The following is a 20,559-nucleotide window of genomic DNA, read 5'->3' on the forward strand; positions in this document are numbered from 1 at the left end:
CTGCGAATACTAGACTCAGAAATAGAAACCGAAAATGCTGTAATTACTGAGCGTCTGTGGGGTGTGGTGGACGGCAGAAACACGGCTAAAAGAGTTTCGAAAGGGGATTTTAATTATCCACTGTCGTGAATCCGATATTAGGAAATCGATTTGTGGTTTTTGGACTGATCGCTCACGTCTCTCACGTGGTGAGTCCGGCGTTAGGACCCCGCAGCAGGAGAGCGTCCGCGGCTTTGGGAACAGATTCAGATGGTCAGGTGTCAGGGTGGTCTGAGGGAGCCTCCCCCAAATAATCCAGTCACTGTGTCCCACTGAAGGAAAAGCACACAAAGGGGGCTCCCGCATATCGGGGAATGCATCCACAAGGAATGGGATGACTGCTTCTTGGACGAATCCTTTGGATCTGGATCAGGGATCGGTGTCAGATCTCAGTTGGAGATCATTAGCTTCACACCAGAGGCTTCACTGGGAAGGTCTGAGCAGCATTCCGCTCAGTCCTGCAGCTCCCCGCACACCCCCTCCCCAGACCACGATGCAGCTTCGGTCTGCTTCCGTGCTTTCCAACAGTCTGCAACCAGTCTTTGGAGCCTGCCATGACTGTAAACTTTTCCTCTTCGCTCGCTCAGCTGTGTGGGAGGTTTCCTGTGTGGCTTTACTTCCGCCAAATAGAGGAAGGATCCCGGAGGCAGTTAAATAGAGCGGTGATACTGTCAGTGACAAAATGGGTTCGTTTTCATCGGCACAATTGGACACTGGTGTTTGTAATTCCTTTTTACTGACACCTTCGCACTATGTTTAAAGTGACAAAGCGGGAAGAATGCTACAGTTCATTTTCCTTTAAAAAAACACCCGAAGTTGATCTTTTTTGCCAGTGTAATTTCCAACTCTGACCAGCGTTACATAACCACGGCTTTTCATTGGAGCTGCTCCTGCCCTTTTTCACCATTCGGTTTCACCCAAGTTCTTGCATTTCGGCGCAACCACGGGATGATGATGATGGGGGGGGAGGTTGGTGTAGGTAGAAAGTGGTCGAGATCTTTTTCTGTTTTCCGCCCAGGTTATATCTCCTTGGCCCCACCACAAATTGCTTCTCGTGTCCTCCGCCCAACTTCTGTCTGGATGTTCCTGTGCTATTTCTGTCCTTAATTTCTTTTATATTCTGTCTTTTTTTTTGTTCTCATTTCAGCCTAATTCTCATGTGCCTGTGCTTTACCCCGCTGAAAGGATGAGCTGGATGTCCGAGCAATGACACTGATCTACTGCACACGTGCAGGGGCGAAATTATAAAGTGAAACTATAAATTGCTCCTTTCCCTGAGGAAGCATCTGATCACTGCTGGACCCTTCCGGAACACTTCCATGTGGGAGCTGACAGACACGTGTTTGTGTTCTAGATATTTTGCTAACCAACCTGCTCAGCGATGACGTGTCCCCAGATACGGAGCCAGGATACCCACACCCAAATCCTTTCAGATAGTACCTTTCATTCGTTAGCTACCTTGCCGGTGATCAGACTGTGTGACTAGATCTTCAGTCTGAATGCTGCGTGTAATGCTGTTTTGATGTTACCTTGTGGAGTTCTGGGAAAGCAGAGCTGCGCCCTGCAGCAGTATTGAGACCCACGCCGATTTTCTTTTCGTGAGTGCTGTAAAAGACGTACAGAATCCAGTTTCTTTATCACATTTAGCCTTGGAAGGAGGACGTGTTTCAACCGGGAATAAACAGGGGAAGTCCCTCACACAAACCAATCGACACATTTTAATTTCTAAAATAAATTGGAGCCACTGCCAAAAAAAGGAAGGACGTCCATTTACACAGCACCTATCGTGAATTCGAGACATACCTAAGCGTTTTCGTATAATGTAGGAAATTTATACAAAGCAAGATCCCACGACCGTCAATGCACTAAAAAACCAACTAATCTTTTTAAGTAGCACTGGTTGAAGGATAATTGCTATCAGGTCGGGAGAACGCCGTACTCCTACTCCAAATAGTACCATGAAAACATTTGGATAAACCTGCAGATGCTGCTACATCTGCTGAGTACCTCCATCATTTTCTGTTTCTAATGCCGTTTTTAACATTTTTTTTATAACCATAGGCTAAAATGCTTTGGTGGGAAGATTGAATTAAATTCACGTCCTGCACATGTTATAGTAGTCATTATATTTTACCATGTTTCCGGCTACATGCAATTTTGCATTCAAAGATAGAATCCAGAGGTATGGTAAGCAAGAATGATCTGCATTTATTTAGTGCTTAATCAACAACAACTTGCTTTGATCTGAAGTCTTCAATACAAAAAAAATACGCTGAGTTGCTTTACAGAGGCAAAACTGGACAGGAGGATATTGGGTGCATTTTTAATTAAATATATAAATGAACCTAAAACGTTTTTAGAATGTTTGTTCAGTATGTTATAAACTGGCATGGAATATTGTAAGATGATCTTTATAAATGTATTATCTCTCCTGTGTGGGACACATATGGTTTCCCCTTGTATTTCTTCTTAAGATTTTAATTCTGGTTGTGATAGGATGCCACAGGGATGTGAAATCAGGCCACTCACTTAAAACTCTCTGAAGCATGATTTGTCATCCATCAGTTTGCACAATGAGTCTCAGCCAGCCATTTTACAACAGAGACAATCTGATTCTGTTCTGAATTAATATCTCACATGGTACACAAACTTAAAGATCAGAAGATCCCTGGCTTGTGCTAAACAAAAAAAGTTGAAAGAACCACAGATGCTGGGAATCATAAACAAAAACAAGAACAGAAATTGATGGAAAATCTCAGCAGATCTGGCTGCATCTCTGGAGAGAAATCAGAGCTAAGGTTTTGGGTCCAGTGACCCTTCTTTAGACCTATTCTGACTCTGATTTCTGTCCACAGATGCTGGCAGATATATTGAGTTTTTCCAGCAATTTCAGCCCTGGTATGTCTGTTAGGGTGTAAGGAATTTGTTCAAGATTCCCATTCTAAATTACTTTCCAGTAACTTCTGATGATAAGAATCTTTATGGACTTTGGAAAGAACAAAGCTGGCTTTGGATTTGATGCCCACAAGAAGAATAGCCATTGAGATGACAGCTGATATCCAGTGAACCATGCTTCAGCAGAAAAGGTATGAAATATCTTTTTCTTAAAAATTCTCAAAGCTCCTGCTGTTGATCACTGTCCTGATGGATAAGTATGTATGTTAACATCCAAAGAAAACAGGAAGACCTTCTGAAGCCCTCTGTGATTTAGCTATCTAGCGATACTGGCTGTCTCATTTCTTATGTGAAGTCCAGGCTCCCTGGTGAGCTTCTGAAGTGTGGTGAGCTTGGACATTCATTACTTGTGGTTCTATTGATACAAACATTGGTGGGGAATTGTGATCTGATTTGGCATGCGTTTTCCTCCCTGCCCCATATTCCAGAATTTCCTCACACATGCTTCAACTCTTCATATGCGGTTGCCTTATACAGAAATGTACCGCAGCAAAAATCAGTCATTTCATGAGTGAAAAAAACGTTGTATAAAATTAAGAAAAATGTTGTTTAAAGAAACAACTGCAACTAAAGATCATGCAGAGTAAGTTGGTTAAAACACAGAAAACAATAGAGAGTTGTTGCCTAGTATTTTTCAGAATGGTGAACTCTGAAAAATCATATTCCCAACATGAATTGAACACTTGTAACTGAATTAAGAAATTGTTTGATGTCCAAAATGCAAGTTGAATGGTTAAAGAATTTAGCTTTTCTGCTTTGCCCTAGAAATAGGCTTCAGAACAATACTGTACACTGCAACTTTGAGACATTTTACGATGACCACCGCCAGTCATTTATGTGACCTGTCTGTGTGTTCACAAATTTAGTGCCATCTTTGATATGAAGCCTCATCCCCACAAGGAACAGAATGAAGACAGCCAAAAGTAATTTCAGCTGAAAGCCTTTCAGCCACCAGACATGGAAATAATGAAATCCAAAAATCTGGACTCAATTTCAACTCAGTTCCAGAAGTTAAGGCTCGTGGCTAACACATTGTTGTATGCAATTTAGAGGAGTAATGTAATTTTAGTATATGTCAGTGGTAAAGTGTTGTGATTGCTGCGATGAAAATGGTCACCACCTTTGCTTATATAAAAACATTTGCTACACTTCACAGCTATTCATTTTATGTGAAGGGTTTCATGACTTTTCAAGAGACTTATTACTCTACAATATGAATGGAAGCATTTCTTTGAACTTCTTTGCTTATTCTGATGCCAAAACAAGGGTTACTACACAGATTCTTATGAAATTCGCACTGTTAACACCAAATAAAATTTATGCAAAAGGCACAGAAAATTAACCTCTATAAGAAACAGCATCAAAAATCAATGGTGCCATGTCAAAGATTTCAAATTAGACCCAGCATTAAGCTACACAAATTACTCATGTTGTGATTGTCGTTAATTTATTTAGGGTACTTGTTGTTGACTGATGCCCTTTGGTGGCCAGCTTTATATAAACCACAGATCCTCAGCATACATCCTCGAATCTAAAATCAGGCAGTGCTGGTTATGCTGCTTCAAAACAGTTTAAACCCACACAAGTATTTTGTGTAATCTTAATGGCTTTGCCTTCAGCCGCTTGCGTTCCTTAGGTCTGCATTTCCCTCCATAACCTTCTCCAGCTCTCTCTTTCTCACTCCTTCAGGACACTCCTTAAAATCAATCTTTCTGACCTAGCGTTTGTTGATCTGTTTCCCCCGTCTCCTTTTATCGATCTGTTTCATACATACATTTGATCTAAACTTCTGCAGAAGGTTGATGTTTTTGCTCGGTCAACATTACTGTCTTTGCGCATTTAGCCTGTTATATGAGGTTGCTTAATATGCCCTCCTTGCACAGATTGATGTGGTCTGCTACAACTTCGATCTGGTCCAACCCAGCTTCGAGCCACTGGATGCGGAGTTTTACTTTCCAGTCCTCCAGGTGCTCCTTCCTCACCAAGCACGGCTTTGACTTCAAAAAGGTTAGTAAATTTGCGGATGACAAGAAGTTGGTAGTATAATGGAAACAAAAGAAGGTTATCTAAGATTACAGGAATCTTGATCAGCTGGATCAATGGGCTGAAGAGTGGCAGTTAGAGTTTAATCTGGATAAATGCAAAGTATTGCATTTTGGTAAAACAAACAAGGACAGGACTTACACAAATCAAAGTAGGGCCTTGGGTAGTGTTGGAGAACAGAGAGATCTGGGGGTTCAGGCACACAATTCTTTAAAGTTGGCGTCACATGTATACAGGGTGATTAGGAAGGCATTTAGCACACTTGCCTTCATTGCTCAGACCATTAAATATAGCAATTGGTATGTCATACTGAAGTTGTACAGGACATTGGTGAGGCTTCTTCTGGAATGTTGTGTCCTGTTTTGGTCGCTCTGTTATAGGAAGGATATTAAACTAAAGAGGGTACAGAAGAAATTTACCAGGAAGTTGCTGGGGATGGGGGGTTTGAGTTATGAGGAGAACTGGATAGGCTGGGACGCTTTTCACTGGAGTGTAGGAGGTCAAGGGGTGACCTTAGAGAGGTTTATAAAATTGTGAGGATATAATTAAAGTGAATGATAAAAGTCTTTTCCCTTGGGTGTGGGATTTCAAGACTTGGGGGCATATTTTTAACTTGAGAGGAGAAAAATTTTAAAAAGACATGAGGTGCATTTTTATTTTTTACATAGAGAGTGCTTCGTATGTGGAATGAACCTCCAGAGGATATGGTTAATGCAGGTACATTTACGTTTAAAAGACATTTGGATAAGTACATGTTTGAAATGTTTGGAGGGATATGCATCAAGCACAGGCAAGTGGGACTAGTTTAGTTTGGGATGATGGTTAGCATGGATTGGTTGGACTGAAGGGTCTAGTTTCATGCTGAGTGACTCCATGACTCTGACTCTATACCATGATTATTAAATAGTTCTGAAGTTACATGGCTCTAGAATTATCATATGTGATATTAACATACAAATACAACAAGCATTGATAATCTAACATTATAATTTCTTAGTTAATTTAATTAAATTCAAAAACTGGTATTTCCAGAGAAGCATACCTTACAATATTTAATTTATAAATGTCTACACTTAACCTTCCTCCAAATGATTCAATCAAATGCTAAAGTGAAACAGGTGAGCCACCTTATGTGTTGAGTGGCTTTTCTAAAGTCTGCTATCCTGCAACTTACATGTAGTATCTTCCTACACTTCACCTCTCCCTGTCCTCAATCCACTATCACTTACCATTGAGTATGCAGCCAGAAAGGTAACATTTGTTCACATAACAATGTATCAATTCCTTCCCCACACCCATCTCCATCCCCACCATCTTTCACACTGGCACTCGGCCATAGACAGGAAACTGGTAAATATTACAGTATATGCTGCTTGTCGCTTTGGGACCATTACAAAAAAAAATCCGATATAAGACAGACGACCAGTGTTGTACTTTATAGCTCTAAAATTGGTTTCTCCAGCACTATTGAGTCAACAGTGAGAGAACAGAATACTTAGTCAAGTAAATCAATGGTTTCTTTCAGGGGGAGTGGAACCTGGGACAGGACCAATTCTCTGGAAACAGACATAGGTCTTCTAAGGAATTTATCCAAATTGACTCTCTGTCCCATTGTCTGGCATCTACTTGGTGATTATCACAAGCAACATGGCTAAATCAATTTTGGAAAAAACTAATATGGAACTCAGACATAAGCAGGGTCACAATTGTTATTTTTGCCCAGGACCAAGCTTGGTGGTGTTTTTAACTAGAAATCTCGTAAAGGTGAAATAATCCATTTTGTTGCCACCAGATTTGTGGAGTTCACCTCTAGGGCCAATAAAAATCATCTAGACCATTGCTCCATGGACCCAACCTTCATGATCACAAACAGACCCACTGTTCAGAAAATAATATACAAGTAGTTTTGTTACTGCCAGCCCTTCATCCATCTTGGTCTTAAGGTTTTAATTAAACACGTTCCACCGGGACATTGTCAACACAGAGTGTATAGCAGTAATTGGTGTATAGGATAGAAGTGATAAGAAGGGTGGGTAGCATGGCCAAGATCAAGAAAGATAAGTAATTGCTAGCAGCAATCGGAGATGTTAAAAGCCTGGAATGCGAATAGTAGCTGTGTTGAGTAGTGGGTACGTGTGGATGTCAGTAAGTAGAGTTAGGAGAACTGGTGACCAGAACCGTCTGTGCAGTTTGAAAGTGGAATTGGAGAAGGCAAATTTCTCATTTACTGAGTGTTTTGAAGAGGTGACAAGGAAGATTGATGAAGGTAGACATTGTCTATATGGACTTCAGCAAAGCGTTCAACAAGGTTCCACATGGTAGACTGGTTAACAAGGTTAGAGCACATGGAATCCAGGTGCAGCTAGCCAACTGTTACAAAATTGGCTTGAAGGAGATAGAGGGTGGTGGTGGAGGGCTGTTTTTCCGAGCGGAGCCCTGTGACCAGCCGCAAACACCAATGCTGGGTCCACTGCATTTAGTCATTTATATAAATGATTTGGATGTAAATATAGGAGGTATGGATGGTACATTTACAGGTGACACCAAAATTGGTGGTAATGTGGACCGTGAAAAAGTTTGCCTAGGATTACAAAGAGATCACAATGAGATGGACTGGCGACTGGAAGATGGAGTTTAATTTAGAAAAATGTAAGGTGTTACATTTTGGTAAAGCAAACCAGAGCAGGACTTATACAGTTAATCGTAGGGCCCTGGCGGGTGTTGGTGAACAAAGATTTCAAGGGGTGCAGGTTCATAGTTCCTTGAAAGTGGAGTCGCAGGTAGACAGGATGGTAAAGAAGGTGTTTGGCATGCTTGCTTTCATTGGTCAGTGCATTGTTTTTGGGGCTGAGATGTCAATGTTGTGGCTGTACAGGACATTGGTGATGCTACTTTTAGAATAGTGCATTCAATTCTGTTCTCACTGCTCTTGGAAAGATGTTATTAAACTGGAAAGGGTCCAAAAAAGACTTACAAGGATTCAGGCCTAGACCCTTCATCAGAGAGGGGGATGGGGAGAGGGTTCTGAAATAAATAGGGAGCGAGGGGGAGGCGGATGTCAGCTAGGCCTGAAACGTCAGCTTTTGTGCTCCTGAGATGCTGCTTGGCCTGCTGTGTTCATCCAGCTTCACACTTTGTTATCTCGGATTCTCCAGCATCTGCAGTTCCCATTATCCATGAAGAGGAAGGGTTTAGAGGGATATGGGCCAAATGCTGGCAAATCGGACTAGCTGAGTTTAGGATATCTAGTTGGTGTGATGAATTGCACTGAAGGGTCTGTTTCCATCCTGTAAATCTCTATGACTCTGTGGCTTGATTTTCAGCTGAGTACATTTGAAGCACTCACTTCTTGATTATGGCCTCCAGCGGTTCCTCTAAAGACAACTTAATTGATTGGTCATGTGGATCAATTAAGACAAAGAGGTCCTTTATTTGAATATACAATGTCAATTGCAATTTTGTCTACACTGATATGGCAGGCAGTGCATTGACAGCTCATATAATAAGCAGGTGCCACCTGCATGCCTTATTAGACGCTGGGTGATATTCAATAAAGTGCTAGCCAGTTTTTAGGCCATAATGATGAAATGCAGGAAAACACATTTAAAAATGTGAATTCTTCACAATATGATGACCAAAATGTATTGGATCCAATTTTAAACCATTCAAAACCTACCCACTTGTGGAGATAAACTTAGGTCTATTGTCTTTAATGATTTCTGTGGAGACACTCATAAGCATGTTTTAAATAAATCTGTGCAGATATTCCAAAAATTAAACTTTCAATCTGGTGTGAGGTGGCTTATTTCTCTACAACTCTGATGCATTTAGATGCAGTCCCAAATGCATTGACTGTCTCATTATGTCTTCATCCACATTCCACATAAACATGTTTTTTTCAGGGTTCACTGGAAAGAAATCAGGAGTATTAATCTGGAATAATTATTCTCTCCCAGGCTAGGAAGAATGAGGCAAATTGTCACATCTGTACCTTTGACTCAGAGCAGAGAACTATGCAGATTTTCAATCGAACTCTAGTGATTTTCACACTGCTGCAGTAACAACTCACGTGTAAATACTGTCTTTCACAGAACAGATATTCCCAGCAGCTCTACTGGAGACATGAGGACAACTAAGAGAAAGTGGGAAAGATCTTACTGTGGGTGCTGACATAGTAGTTCAATCAATAGGGTTTAAGGTGGTTTTGGACAGCTGGGAAAGGGATGGGGCAGAAGAGTCTAGTCAATGATTTGCAAGGCTGTGCTGTATTGGGTAGTGGACCCAGCCCACATGGAGTACAAATTCACTAAAATTAAAAGCAAAGAGTACATATGTTTGAAATCTGTTAATACTACATAAACTGTAGAAAAGCAACTTAAGAAAAGCGTTGAATGAAAATATGCCATTTAGCCTTGCAACTTGCTCTCTCTTTTTCACTAATTCTCTGAACTTGAAGAGTTTGCATTTGCTCTAATTATTTAGTTTCTGTTTCCCAAAAACTGTTCCCCAATAACGGATCCAAATTGCCTGTCTTTCCTTTATTAACACACATGATGTGGCTTTCTCAATCTGCATCATTATTTATTGCCCATCCTGCTATCCTTGAGAAGGTAATGATTGTTCCTCCACCAAATTGACCACTGCAGTCAATTTAATGTTGGTGTGCTCATAATGCTGTTAGGAAGGAAGTTCAGGATTTTGACCCAACGATACTGAAGGAATGGCAATATATTTGCAAGTCAGAATTGTCAGTGAGTTGGAGGGGAATTTGCAGGTGTTGCCCAAATCTTTTTAGATGGTTGTGGTTGTGGGTTTCATTACCATCATTAAAGTAGTGTCCTTTTATATTTGCTTTTTTCTCACTTATTGTATTTTTGCCATTTTCTTAGGTATTTTGTGAGAAATTTAGGATAAACTTTATTCTTTCTAATATATGTAATTGTAAAGGCACATATTGATAATGTCCCTTTAAAATAAATATTCCAATAATTTGCCATATTCTGGTCTGTATTTTCCTTTTTAATCCCCATTCAGCAGCTGGCTCAAGAATGTGATCCAGAGGTCACTTATAATCCGGTTCTCCTTAGAAATCCTTGGTGGGCCTACTGACCCAGCTGGATCTGCACAGTCTAAAAGTAAAGATTGGACACAAAATGAACTGAGTGACAGGAAACAGAGAATTTTGGTGAATGTTTATTTTCCATAAACAATGAGGCTCTCTTGAGGGCGGTGTTAGAACCACTGCCTTGCCCTATATCTGTTAACAACCTGGGCTTGGATGTGCAAAATTTGAAAATGATGCAAAACTCTGAAATAATGTAAACTGTAAGGAGGATTCTGTGCAACTTCAAAAGGACGCAAGCTACTGGGATGGGTGGTCAAGTGATTGATGAATATTAATGCAGCAAATTGTGCAGTGACTCAGGTTGATAGGAAGAATGGGCACAGGCATTATAAGGTACAGGGTAAATTCTGAAAGGAGTATGGCAACAGAGGAACTTGGAATGCACATGTACAAATCATTGAAGGTGCTCGCGTAGGTTTTGAGAGCAGATAATTAGTCATATGGGATCCAGGGCTTTCTACCTAGTGACATAGTGTACAAAAAAACTGAATGTAACATTGAGTTAACCTCAACTGGAGCATTTTTTTTCAGATCTGGGCACTTTAGGAAGCTGCAAAGGCATTAGACAATGCAGAAAATATTCACAAGAAAATTCCATTGATGAAGAACTTCATTTATATGGATATATTAGAGAAACTGGGGCTGTTCTTTTTGAAGAAAATAATTCTCATAGAAGGTTTCAGTATAGTTGCTCAAAATCATGAGGTGTCCAAATAGAACAGACAGGGAGAAACCGTTCATGTAGATGGAAAGATCTTGAAGCAGAGGACACCAATTTAAAATGATTTGCAAAAGAATCAATGGTGAAATGAGGAAAAAACTTTTTTTTTAAGCAGCAAGTGGTTAGGATCTGGAATGCAATGCAAGAGAGTGTTGGAGCTTGGATGGTCAACGCTTTCAAGAGAGAATTGGATGAAAAGCTGATGAGATAACATTTACAGAGCTATGGGGTAAAGTTGTTGGAATAGAACTGGATGAGATGGGTGTTCCCTAGAGTTTTTATGTTCAGACTGATAACGTGACTTCTGAGACTGGGTTTTTACTGAGAATGAGCATCAGAAGATTTATTCATAGAGCAGCTAAATATGTTTCAGCTCTATCACAAACATTGGTATAGTCTTGGCTTAAGCTGGTTGATTAACTGACTTTCCTGATGGGTTATATAGTTCAATAATAGCTATTTAAGGTGAAGCTGATGTCTTTATGCAAGAATGTCATATAGCATGGATTCCCACTAATGTCATCACTTAACAATTAGAAACAAAATGTAATGTCACAACACCTCCCCTTATCGTTCAAGCAATAGGATTTCTCCCATGAGAAATATGTACAATATGCAGATCAAAATAATAGACACATTCACACACATTCTCTTTACACATAGACACAATGCTTTGGTGGGTGTATAATGTAACTACATTAAGTTCTTGAACAGTTCTCAGGATGTGGTTGCATAATTTCATGCTGTTGTGTGTTGTCTGCTGTTGTAGATTGATGAGGACTGTTCACTGTGGACATGTTGTTATCTGGTATTAACACAATAGCTTCAGTTTCTGAATTATCATTTTGGATTATTTGTGGATTATCAAATGCAATTCATATGTGTCTTCTGTTCCATCTTAATACACGACCGTTGCTCATAACAATGTTGTAAAATATAGGCTGAGAACATTTTCACTGTCCTTCCATGTATCCAAGTGTTCCTGTATTGTCTCATACACTCACATTTTGAAAGGCACAAAGCAGAGCTAATTGTCCATGTATCCTATGATCATACTCCTGCACTATTCTCGCTCTTCTTTCCAGGAAGGAATCATATGCATCCTGTTGATTAGAAAACGTGCAAGATAGATGCTGCCAGACGATTAGATTGTGAATAATACAGAAAATAATACAAAGTATTAAATCATGCTGAATATAGTGGATTCTCCATTTACTGCATATATTTTGAAATGGCTCATTGAGTTCAGAGGACCACTGACTGACATGATCAGTGATAGATGCTGAAGAAAGCAGTTAACCCGTCAATGACTCTGATTTCTGCTTGACTTATATGACAAAAAGAAGTAATTTAGCAGCAATATCTATTTTGAGTATGGACCTAAGATAACCTGCAGTAATCCTGGACCATGATTTGAGAGAATTTAATGTAGAATAGTGTCTTTTATGCTGCTGGCATTAATGAAGTTGACATTCCTCACACACTTATGTCAATAGATATACACATTTGTTGATGCCATACCAATAAACAGGTTTATATGTCAGTCTCTTGGTTTTCCCTGCGCCCGCATGACTAAAATGGAGATAGGTTAACATGGCTTCATGCAAGTTTTTTGTACTCATTCGTTGGATATGGGTGACACTGCCTGGGCCAGCATTTTTTGCCCATCCCTAATTTCTTGAGAAGGTGGTTGTGAGCTGCCCACTACAAACCATCTGGTGGAGGTACATTCACAATACTGCTTATTTTGAGACACAGACAGTGAAGGAATGGTGGTATATTTCTGAGGATGGTAGAGTGGCTTAGAGCCGATCTTAAAGGTCAAGGCAATGGATACACAGGAAAGCCAGATCTGTGAGATGGAAATAGTTTTGAGTTTGGAAGATGCTATCTAAAGAGCCTTGGTGAACTTGTGCAGTGGGTCTTGTGAATAGTACATACTCTTGCTACTGAACATAGGAAATGGAGGGAGTGGATGTTTGTAGATTTGTTGCCCATCAAATAGGTTGCTTTGTTCTGAATGATGTCAAGCTTCTTGAGTGCTGTTGGACTTGGACCCATCCAGGCAAGTGGGGAGTATTCCATTGCACTCTTCGCTAGTGCCTTGTATATGGTGGACAGGGTTTGGAGTGTCAGGACATAAGGTACTCGATGCAGGACACCTAACTTTTGACCTGCTCTTGTAGCCAGTGTATTTATATGGCTAGAGCAGTTCTGTTTCTGGTCAATAGTAACTCCCAGAATGTTGACACTGAGGGATTCAGTACCACAATGTTCTTCGATGTCAAGGGGCATTGGTTAGATTTTCCCTTGCTGGAGATGGCCTGGCATTTGTGTAGCGTGAATGTTACTTCTGCTTTTTAGCCCAAGCCTGAATACTGTACAGATCTTGCTGCAATTGAACATAGATTGTTTCAGTGTCTGAGGAGTCATGAGTGGTACTGAACATTGTGTAATCATCAGCAAACATCCCAAATTCTGATCTTCTGATGAAGGGAAGGTCATTGATGAAGCAGCTTAAGATGGTTAGGCCTAGGACACTGCCCTGAAGAACTCCTTCAGAGATATCCTGAAATTGGGATAACTGATCTCCAATGACCACTACCATTTTCCTGTGTTCTAGGTCTGACTCCAAACAGCAGAGAGTTTTCTTCATGATTTCCATTGACCCTTATTTTGTTAGGGCTCCTTAATGGCACATTCATTCAAATACTGCCTTGATGTCAAGGGCTGTTTCTGTCACCTTACCTCTGGAATTCAGTTCAGTTGTCCATGTTTGAATTGAGGCCATAATGAGGTCAGGTGTTGAGTGGCCCTGCCAGAACCCAAACTGGGTGTCACTGAGCAGGCTATTGCTGAGCAAGTGCTGCTTAATAGCACGGTTGATGACACCTTCCATCACTTTACTGATGATCAAGAGTAGACTTACGGGGCAGTAATTGGTACAGGTTGCATATGTCCTGGATTTTGTGAACTGGACAGTGGGCAATTTTCCACAGCATCGGGTAAATGCCCATGTTGTATCTGTAGCAGAACAGGTTAGCTAGGTGGCTGGCAAGTTCCAGAGCACAAGTCTTCAGTAGTATCGCTGGCAAACTATCAGCTATACAGTCTTTGCAGTATCCAGTACTTCAGACCATTTCTTGATATCACATGGAGTGAATCAAACTGGGTGAAGACTACCATCCCCCAGTGATGCTGGGGGAACCATTGGAGAAGGCTGAGACGAGTCATCCACTTGATACTTCTGACTGAGGATTGTTGCAAGCACTACATTCTTACGTTTTGCATTTGTGTGATAGCCTCGCCCATTATTGAGGATAGATATACGTGTGGAGTTTCCTCTTTCAGTGAGTTGCTTACTTGCCCACAGGGCTGCAGTTTGGTTGTGTTGATTGTGGAATTGCTTAGCTGTGTCTCTTGCTGCTTATGCCATCTAGCATGCAATATTCCTTTTTGTAGCTTCAACAGTTGATGCTTCATTCTTAAATTTGCTGCTCCTGGCATACTGTTTTGTCCTCTGCATTGCACCAGGGTTGATCCCCTAGCTTGATGGTCATGGTAGAGTGGGGGGTGTCCCATGCCACAAATATGCTGATTGTGCTGGAGTATGATATCACTGCTGTTAATGCCTCAAGGACATCCAGTGCTGTAATGCCAGACCTATTCAAGTCACACATCTAGCATGGAGTTACTGCCACACAACATGCAGTATGAAGGTATGAAGAATGTGAAGACAGGACTTTGTCTTTCATGGTGGAAATTGAAATCCCTCACCCAGAATACATACTATGCCCCTACCATTCTCAGTACTTCCTCCAGTGTTGTTCATCACAAAGGAGTATTGATTCGTCAGCCAGGGAAGAGTCAATACGTGGCTCGCAGCAAGAGGTTTACTTTCCCATATTTAACCTGAAGCCATGAGATTTCATGGGGTCTGGTTTCAATGTTAAGGATGCTCAGGGCAACTCCCTCCTGACTATCTGCCACTGTACCGCCACCTCTGCTGGGTCTGTCCTGCCACAGAGGATGTGCCCTTGGTGATGGGGTCGACTTGGATATTCTGTGTAATATTTGCTTACCTTTGGAATTGATATTTCTTGATAAGCCTAAATGGCCAAGAGACGTGCTTATTCAGGAATCACTTAAAGTGTTTAGGCACCTGCTAATAATAATGCATTTCAGCTCTTGTTACTGGTTTTTATCAGAAGTAGCATTTTGAATTTATCCCTCTTGCTTATGACTGTAGTGGATGAATGCAGTTGTTTTTGTCTGTGATTGTTCATGTCACAGCAGATGTTTTTGTTACTTGTGGATCATTATGATGTGAAGATGCGTGCACATTGGCAGACCAACAATGGCTAGACCACTGGTTTTGACTTTGTAGAACATTTATAGGATCCATCCAGAAGAATGAAATTGACGTTTGAGACTGACAGTGTCAATACATGGAATTTCATTCTAGACAGTGAGCTTGTCATGTAGACGTCCATGTTGTGCCATCGTCCCATGTCTAAGATCTGTCTGGGCTCTTTATCAGTTTTGATTTTGATTTGCAGATCATATGGTCCTTTTTTTGGGGTTCATAGTGAATTCTCCAGCTCTTCTAACTTTACCAATGTGATGTGTCGGATTGGCCACATGTACAGTTTGATTAGGACCTGGAAACAGCTATGTTACAGGCTTTTCCTGAAATTTATCTGTATGTTTGTACTTCAAGGCTATAACCATTATAATGTTCTTTGTGTTGGTTTGAAATGGTCTGAATCCATTTTATGTGTTGCTGTTCAGCTTTGTGCTGCATCTTATGTTGTTCCTTATAACTGGACTCTTGCTCAGGGCCCTTTAGCTTACACATGTTCTCGGATTATGGACTCTGTGCTAAATAGGATAAAACACACTTCTTGCATGCCTTGCGTGCTTTATTGATTTTCTTTACTATTACTATTGTTGTATTCAAGCATTTGAAGGTATTGCTGACCTTCTACATTGGCTTCAAGCTTTCATCTGTCTTCCTATTGTCTGTCGATGTTGTCTTCTTTGGCTTTCCCTGAGAGTATTTTTTCAGAATGACTTGATTGGTGTTCAAGCCATTACCACTTGCTGAAGTCATGGTGTTCAAGCCATTACCACTTGCTGAAGTCATGCACTGCACCTCTGTTGAAACAACATGGTCAGTTGTTTAATTCAGTTGCTGCTCATAGGACATGAACTCAAGTTTTGAATTCTGAATTTTACCCCAACCTTGAGCAGATTCACAATGAGTTTAAGAAATTTTTTGAGATTTTCTAGTCATTTTTGGAGAAATCCAAGGAATTAATTATTCTGAAACTTTCATTTCTGAGTGCAATTGAGGTGTTTGACCACTTTCTTCATCAACTATTTGTTAGTCAAAGAAATGGAGTGTCATCCTTTGTTTTAATAATTAGAACTGCAGTGGTGAGTAGCTTGCCAATTCATATCATGAATTTAGTTTTCCATTGTGGCTGGTGTATTATACACTTACTGCATCTTTACTATATTTACAGATATGTCTACAGATTTGTTGTCATGCTGTAATACACTCGTTGAATGCACTGTACTTCTTAAAAGCAGTACCAACTATTTCTTCTCTAATCAGTGCACTGGAAGAAAAATTGCAGCCGGATACTGAGTTACGAATCAGTATTTGTTGCTGACTATGGATTGCTTAAGATGGCCACCATTTGCACCAAAAGTACAAAGCAAACTGGAGTCCCATGCATCTTCTCGCATTTCACGTCGCTTCCCAAAAATTAAAATGGTGGGATTGAATGATGATTTGACAGAGGACAGCTGGCATTCTGGTTCATGCTCTGATTAGTAACCACTATTGCTTCTGGGTTAAGTTGCATTGTCAAGAAAATAGTTGTTGTTCTGCCATTAGACTTGGACCAATTCAGAAAAATAAATTCTGGAAATCACAGTAGATCAGGCAGCTTCAATGGAGAGACAGGCAAGCTAGCATTTCGAGTTTCGATGACTTCTTCAGAGCTAAGGAAGAGTCATCTCATCTCGAAACTTTAGCCTGTTGTCTCTCCATGGATGCTGCCTGACCCACTGTGATTTCTAGCATTTTTTTTCTTTTCTGAATTGATTTCCAGCATTTTTTTGTTTACAGTACAGATTCCAGCACCTGTAGTAATTTGCACTTGGATCAATTCAGATACCTTTCTGTTTTATGTTAAAATAGTGGATCTATTCCACTGAAGCACATTAACTGAGAAGTTGGTCAATCACACTCCTATCCAATAAAGTATACTCAACAGAGTAGACTTTACTTCGCCCAAAGAGGCTGCTATGCTGCAGATTGAATTGAAAAAATCAACGATGTAGCTGCCACAATGATGATGGTTTTCTAGAGTTCTCAGATTATCCAGTGTTTTTATGTTACATCTAATAACACAAACACTGAAACTGTGAGCTCACAAAACAAGAAGATTTATTCCTAGACCAATTAAATACGTTACAATTCATGACAGACATTGAGAAAGTCTGAACTTAATCTGGTTGAGTAACAAACTTTCCTAATGGATTACAAAATTCAACAGTAGCTATTCAAGACAGAGTTATACCTTTATAAAGAATATCACATGGCATGATGTCATCAGTTAACTCTCTTAAAGACACCTGCTTGCTGTTCACAGAAACGTGCAATATCATATTACTCTTTCAAAGAGATGATACGAACAGTTCTTGCAGTGTTGTCACCATTCGATGATATTAATTGCTTTATGATACTTTTTGTAAACATCGCCGTTAAGTCAAAATTCTGGGCCTTGAAAGCACACAATTGAATAATCTGTCTAATATCATACTGTGCATTAAAATCTTCATGGACATTACCATAAACCCATGATCATTTCCGCAGGCTGCATTACCTGACATTGACATATAATGACATGTGAGCATTGGATACCGAATTCTGCAGTGTCCTGTCTTCAGCTTTGAGACAAAATTACATGTAATTTCATCAGTTTACTATTCTCCCTGGCTATTCTCATACTTTTACACATGCCATGATTTGTAAGATACCTCTGGTCAAACTAAAGTATTTCTTTATTGTAATTGCATTATATCATGGTTGATTTAAATACAAAAATCTGCACTGTAACCAATTCTTGGCTGTCTGATAATCCTAGGATTGATCTATTCTGATTGAGTGGCTCATGTGTTTGAGTGAATAAAGAGTTAGAATCAAATTTGTTGAAGAATCTTGGTCTGCATAATGGGCAGAGGAGGAAGCAGACTTACTTAACAGATTCTAGTAACCACCGAATCCCAGGTTTGATCCCTAGAATGTGTTGATATAACTGAGCAAAGTTGTGAGAATAATTGGGTTGCCACAGCTGGGTTCCCTACCCATGTGCTGAAGAGAGATGCAAAAAATAACCAGAGTTCATACTTCTGTCAACCATTTGTTACTCTTGCGACTAAAGGATTGAATGTAAATGCTAAGATTAGGTTTAGATGGGATTTCTGTCGAATTGATTAGCCTGCCATTATTCTCAGCTTAAACATTAAACATTAGAATAGAGTGACCTTAGTCACACTCCGATCGCCTGTTAAATTGTATCCCAAGAAAAGTCCACAATTTAAGGAGAAGAAGAGAGAAAATTAAGAGAAAAGATAATCAGTCATGGTTAAAGTTTAATTTCAGCATTTTCACATGGAAGTTTCTTCAAGGTATTAGCTTCAATGATCATTCTAGGGATTCTCATTCAAAGTTCATATTCTAAATATTAAGTTACCTTTCTCTTTCAGAGACTGATATCTACAAATTTCCAGAGATAATGGGAACTGCAGATGCTGGAGAATCCACGATAACAAAGTGTGGGGCTGGATGAACACAGCAGGCCAAGCAGTATCTCAGGAGCACAAAAGCTGATGTTTCGGGCCTAGACCCTTCATCAGAAAAGTGGGATGGGAAGAGGATTCTGAAATCCTCTTCCTCTACATTGGGGAAACCAAGCAGAGGCTTGGGGACCGCTTTGCAGAACACCTACGCTCGGTTTGTAGTAAACAACTGCACCTCCCAGTGGCGAACCATTTCAACTCCCCCTCCCATTCCTTAGACGACATGTCCATCCTGGGCCTCCTGCAGTGCCATAATGATGCCACCCGAAGGTTGCAGGAACAGCAACTCATATTCCACTTGGGAACCCTGCAACCCAATGGTATCAATGTGGATTTCACCAGCTTCAAAATCTCCCCTCCCCCACTGCATCCCAAAACCAGCCCAGCTCATCCCTGCCTGCCTAACATGTTCTTCCTCTCACCTATTCTCTCCTCCCACCTTAAGCCGCACCTCTATTTCCTACCTACTAACCTCATCCCGCCCCCATTGATCTGTCTGTCCTCCTCGGACTGACCTATGCCCTCCCTACCTCCCCACCTATACTCTCCTCTCCACCTATCTTCTCCTCTGTCCATCTTTGATCCGCCTCCCCTCTCTCCCTATTTATTTCAGAATCCTCTCCCCACCCCCCTTTTCTGATAAAGGGTCTATGCCCGAAACGTCAGCTTTTGTACTCCTAATATGCTGCTTGGCCTGCTGTGTTCATCCAGCCCCACACTTTGTTATCTACACATTTCCATCTTGTTTTTATAAGTAATTTTAACTGAGTGAACTTTATTCCACCTTTCTTGTACATTGTAAATTTGTTATTCAATAGGTGAAAATTTAGTAAAGTTGCTTTATCTGGTTAGCTTTTCTACAAATTATTGTCAAACATCATTATTTATTGTATAAATAATAAATATGCTATCATGATGCTTGATTGTTGTAACCTGTATAGTAGACTTAAGGGAGTTTTACGATAGATTTGACTGTGCTATATCCAACTCGAAGTGCTGAATCTCTAAAGTAGGAGACATGCCATTCTTCAGTCTCATTTGTCAACTTGACAAAACTGAGCATCAAAGTTGCTTGCTTGTCTTAGAATCCTAATTAATTAACTAATAACCTCCATCATAAGGAACTTGTTATCCTTAATTATTATACATGACTCTAAGCCCAAATTATATGATATGCTCTTAGGGCTACAAGGAAAAGGCAATACACCTGTCCTTGATCACATTACTCACACTTCTGGAATAAAAACCAAAAATCTCAAGTTTTTCATACATATCTTTTTTTATTATTTCACAAAAGGTGAGCATCTCTGACTAGGCCAATATTCACTGCTCATCCCAAATTGCCATTGAATTGCTGTAGCCCATGTAGGTACACCAACAGTAGTGGCAGTTGGGTTAGACAGTGAATGTGCATGAACGGTGATATAGCTCCAAGTCAGGATTTTACATATCTTGTAGGAGTGGCAGTGATCCCATTCACACGCAGCCATTGTTCTTCGAGGTGAAAGATATCATGGGCAGTGACCATGTTGACAGAGGACCCCGGTGAATTGCTGCGATAAATCTTGTAAATACCCTTTGTTGCTGGTATACATCTATGCTCAAGACATTGAATGTTTGAGGTGGTAGATGTAGAACTGAATAAGTGTGCTGGAGTGTCCTGGAAATTATCAAGCTTTCTATTTTGTTGGAGTCACAATCATGGAGGCTAATGCATTACATTCCTGACTTGTATCTTGTGGATGTTGGACAAGCATTGGGGAAGACAGGAGGTAGGTTATTGATTTCAGAACCCTCAGCC

General features: G+C 40.3%; 1 long non-coding RNA gene across 1 annotated transcript; it reads left to right on the top strand.

Moving 5' to 3' along the window:
* The first annotated feature begins 228 nt into the window (after window positions 1-228).
* On the top strand, window positions 229-18,772 carry LOC125458654 (uncharacterized). Its single transcript, XR_007248882.2, has 3 exons — window positions 229-3,125; window positions 4,878-5,001; window positions 18,666-18,772. It is a non-coding gene; the product is annotated as an uncharacterized LOC125458654 (long non-coding RNA).
* The last annotated feature ends 1,787 nt before the right edge of the window (window positions 18,773-20,559 follow it).

The sequence above is a fragment of the Stegostoma tigrinum genome, chromosome 15, assembly GCF_030684315.1.
Source record: "Stegostoma tigrinum isolate sSteTig4 chromosome 15, sSteTig4.hap1, whole genome shotgun sequence".
NCBI classification, from domain to species: Eukaryota; Metazoa; Chordata; class Chondrichthyes; order Orectolobiformes; family Stegostomatidae; genus Stegostoma; species Stegostoma tigrinum.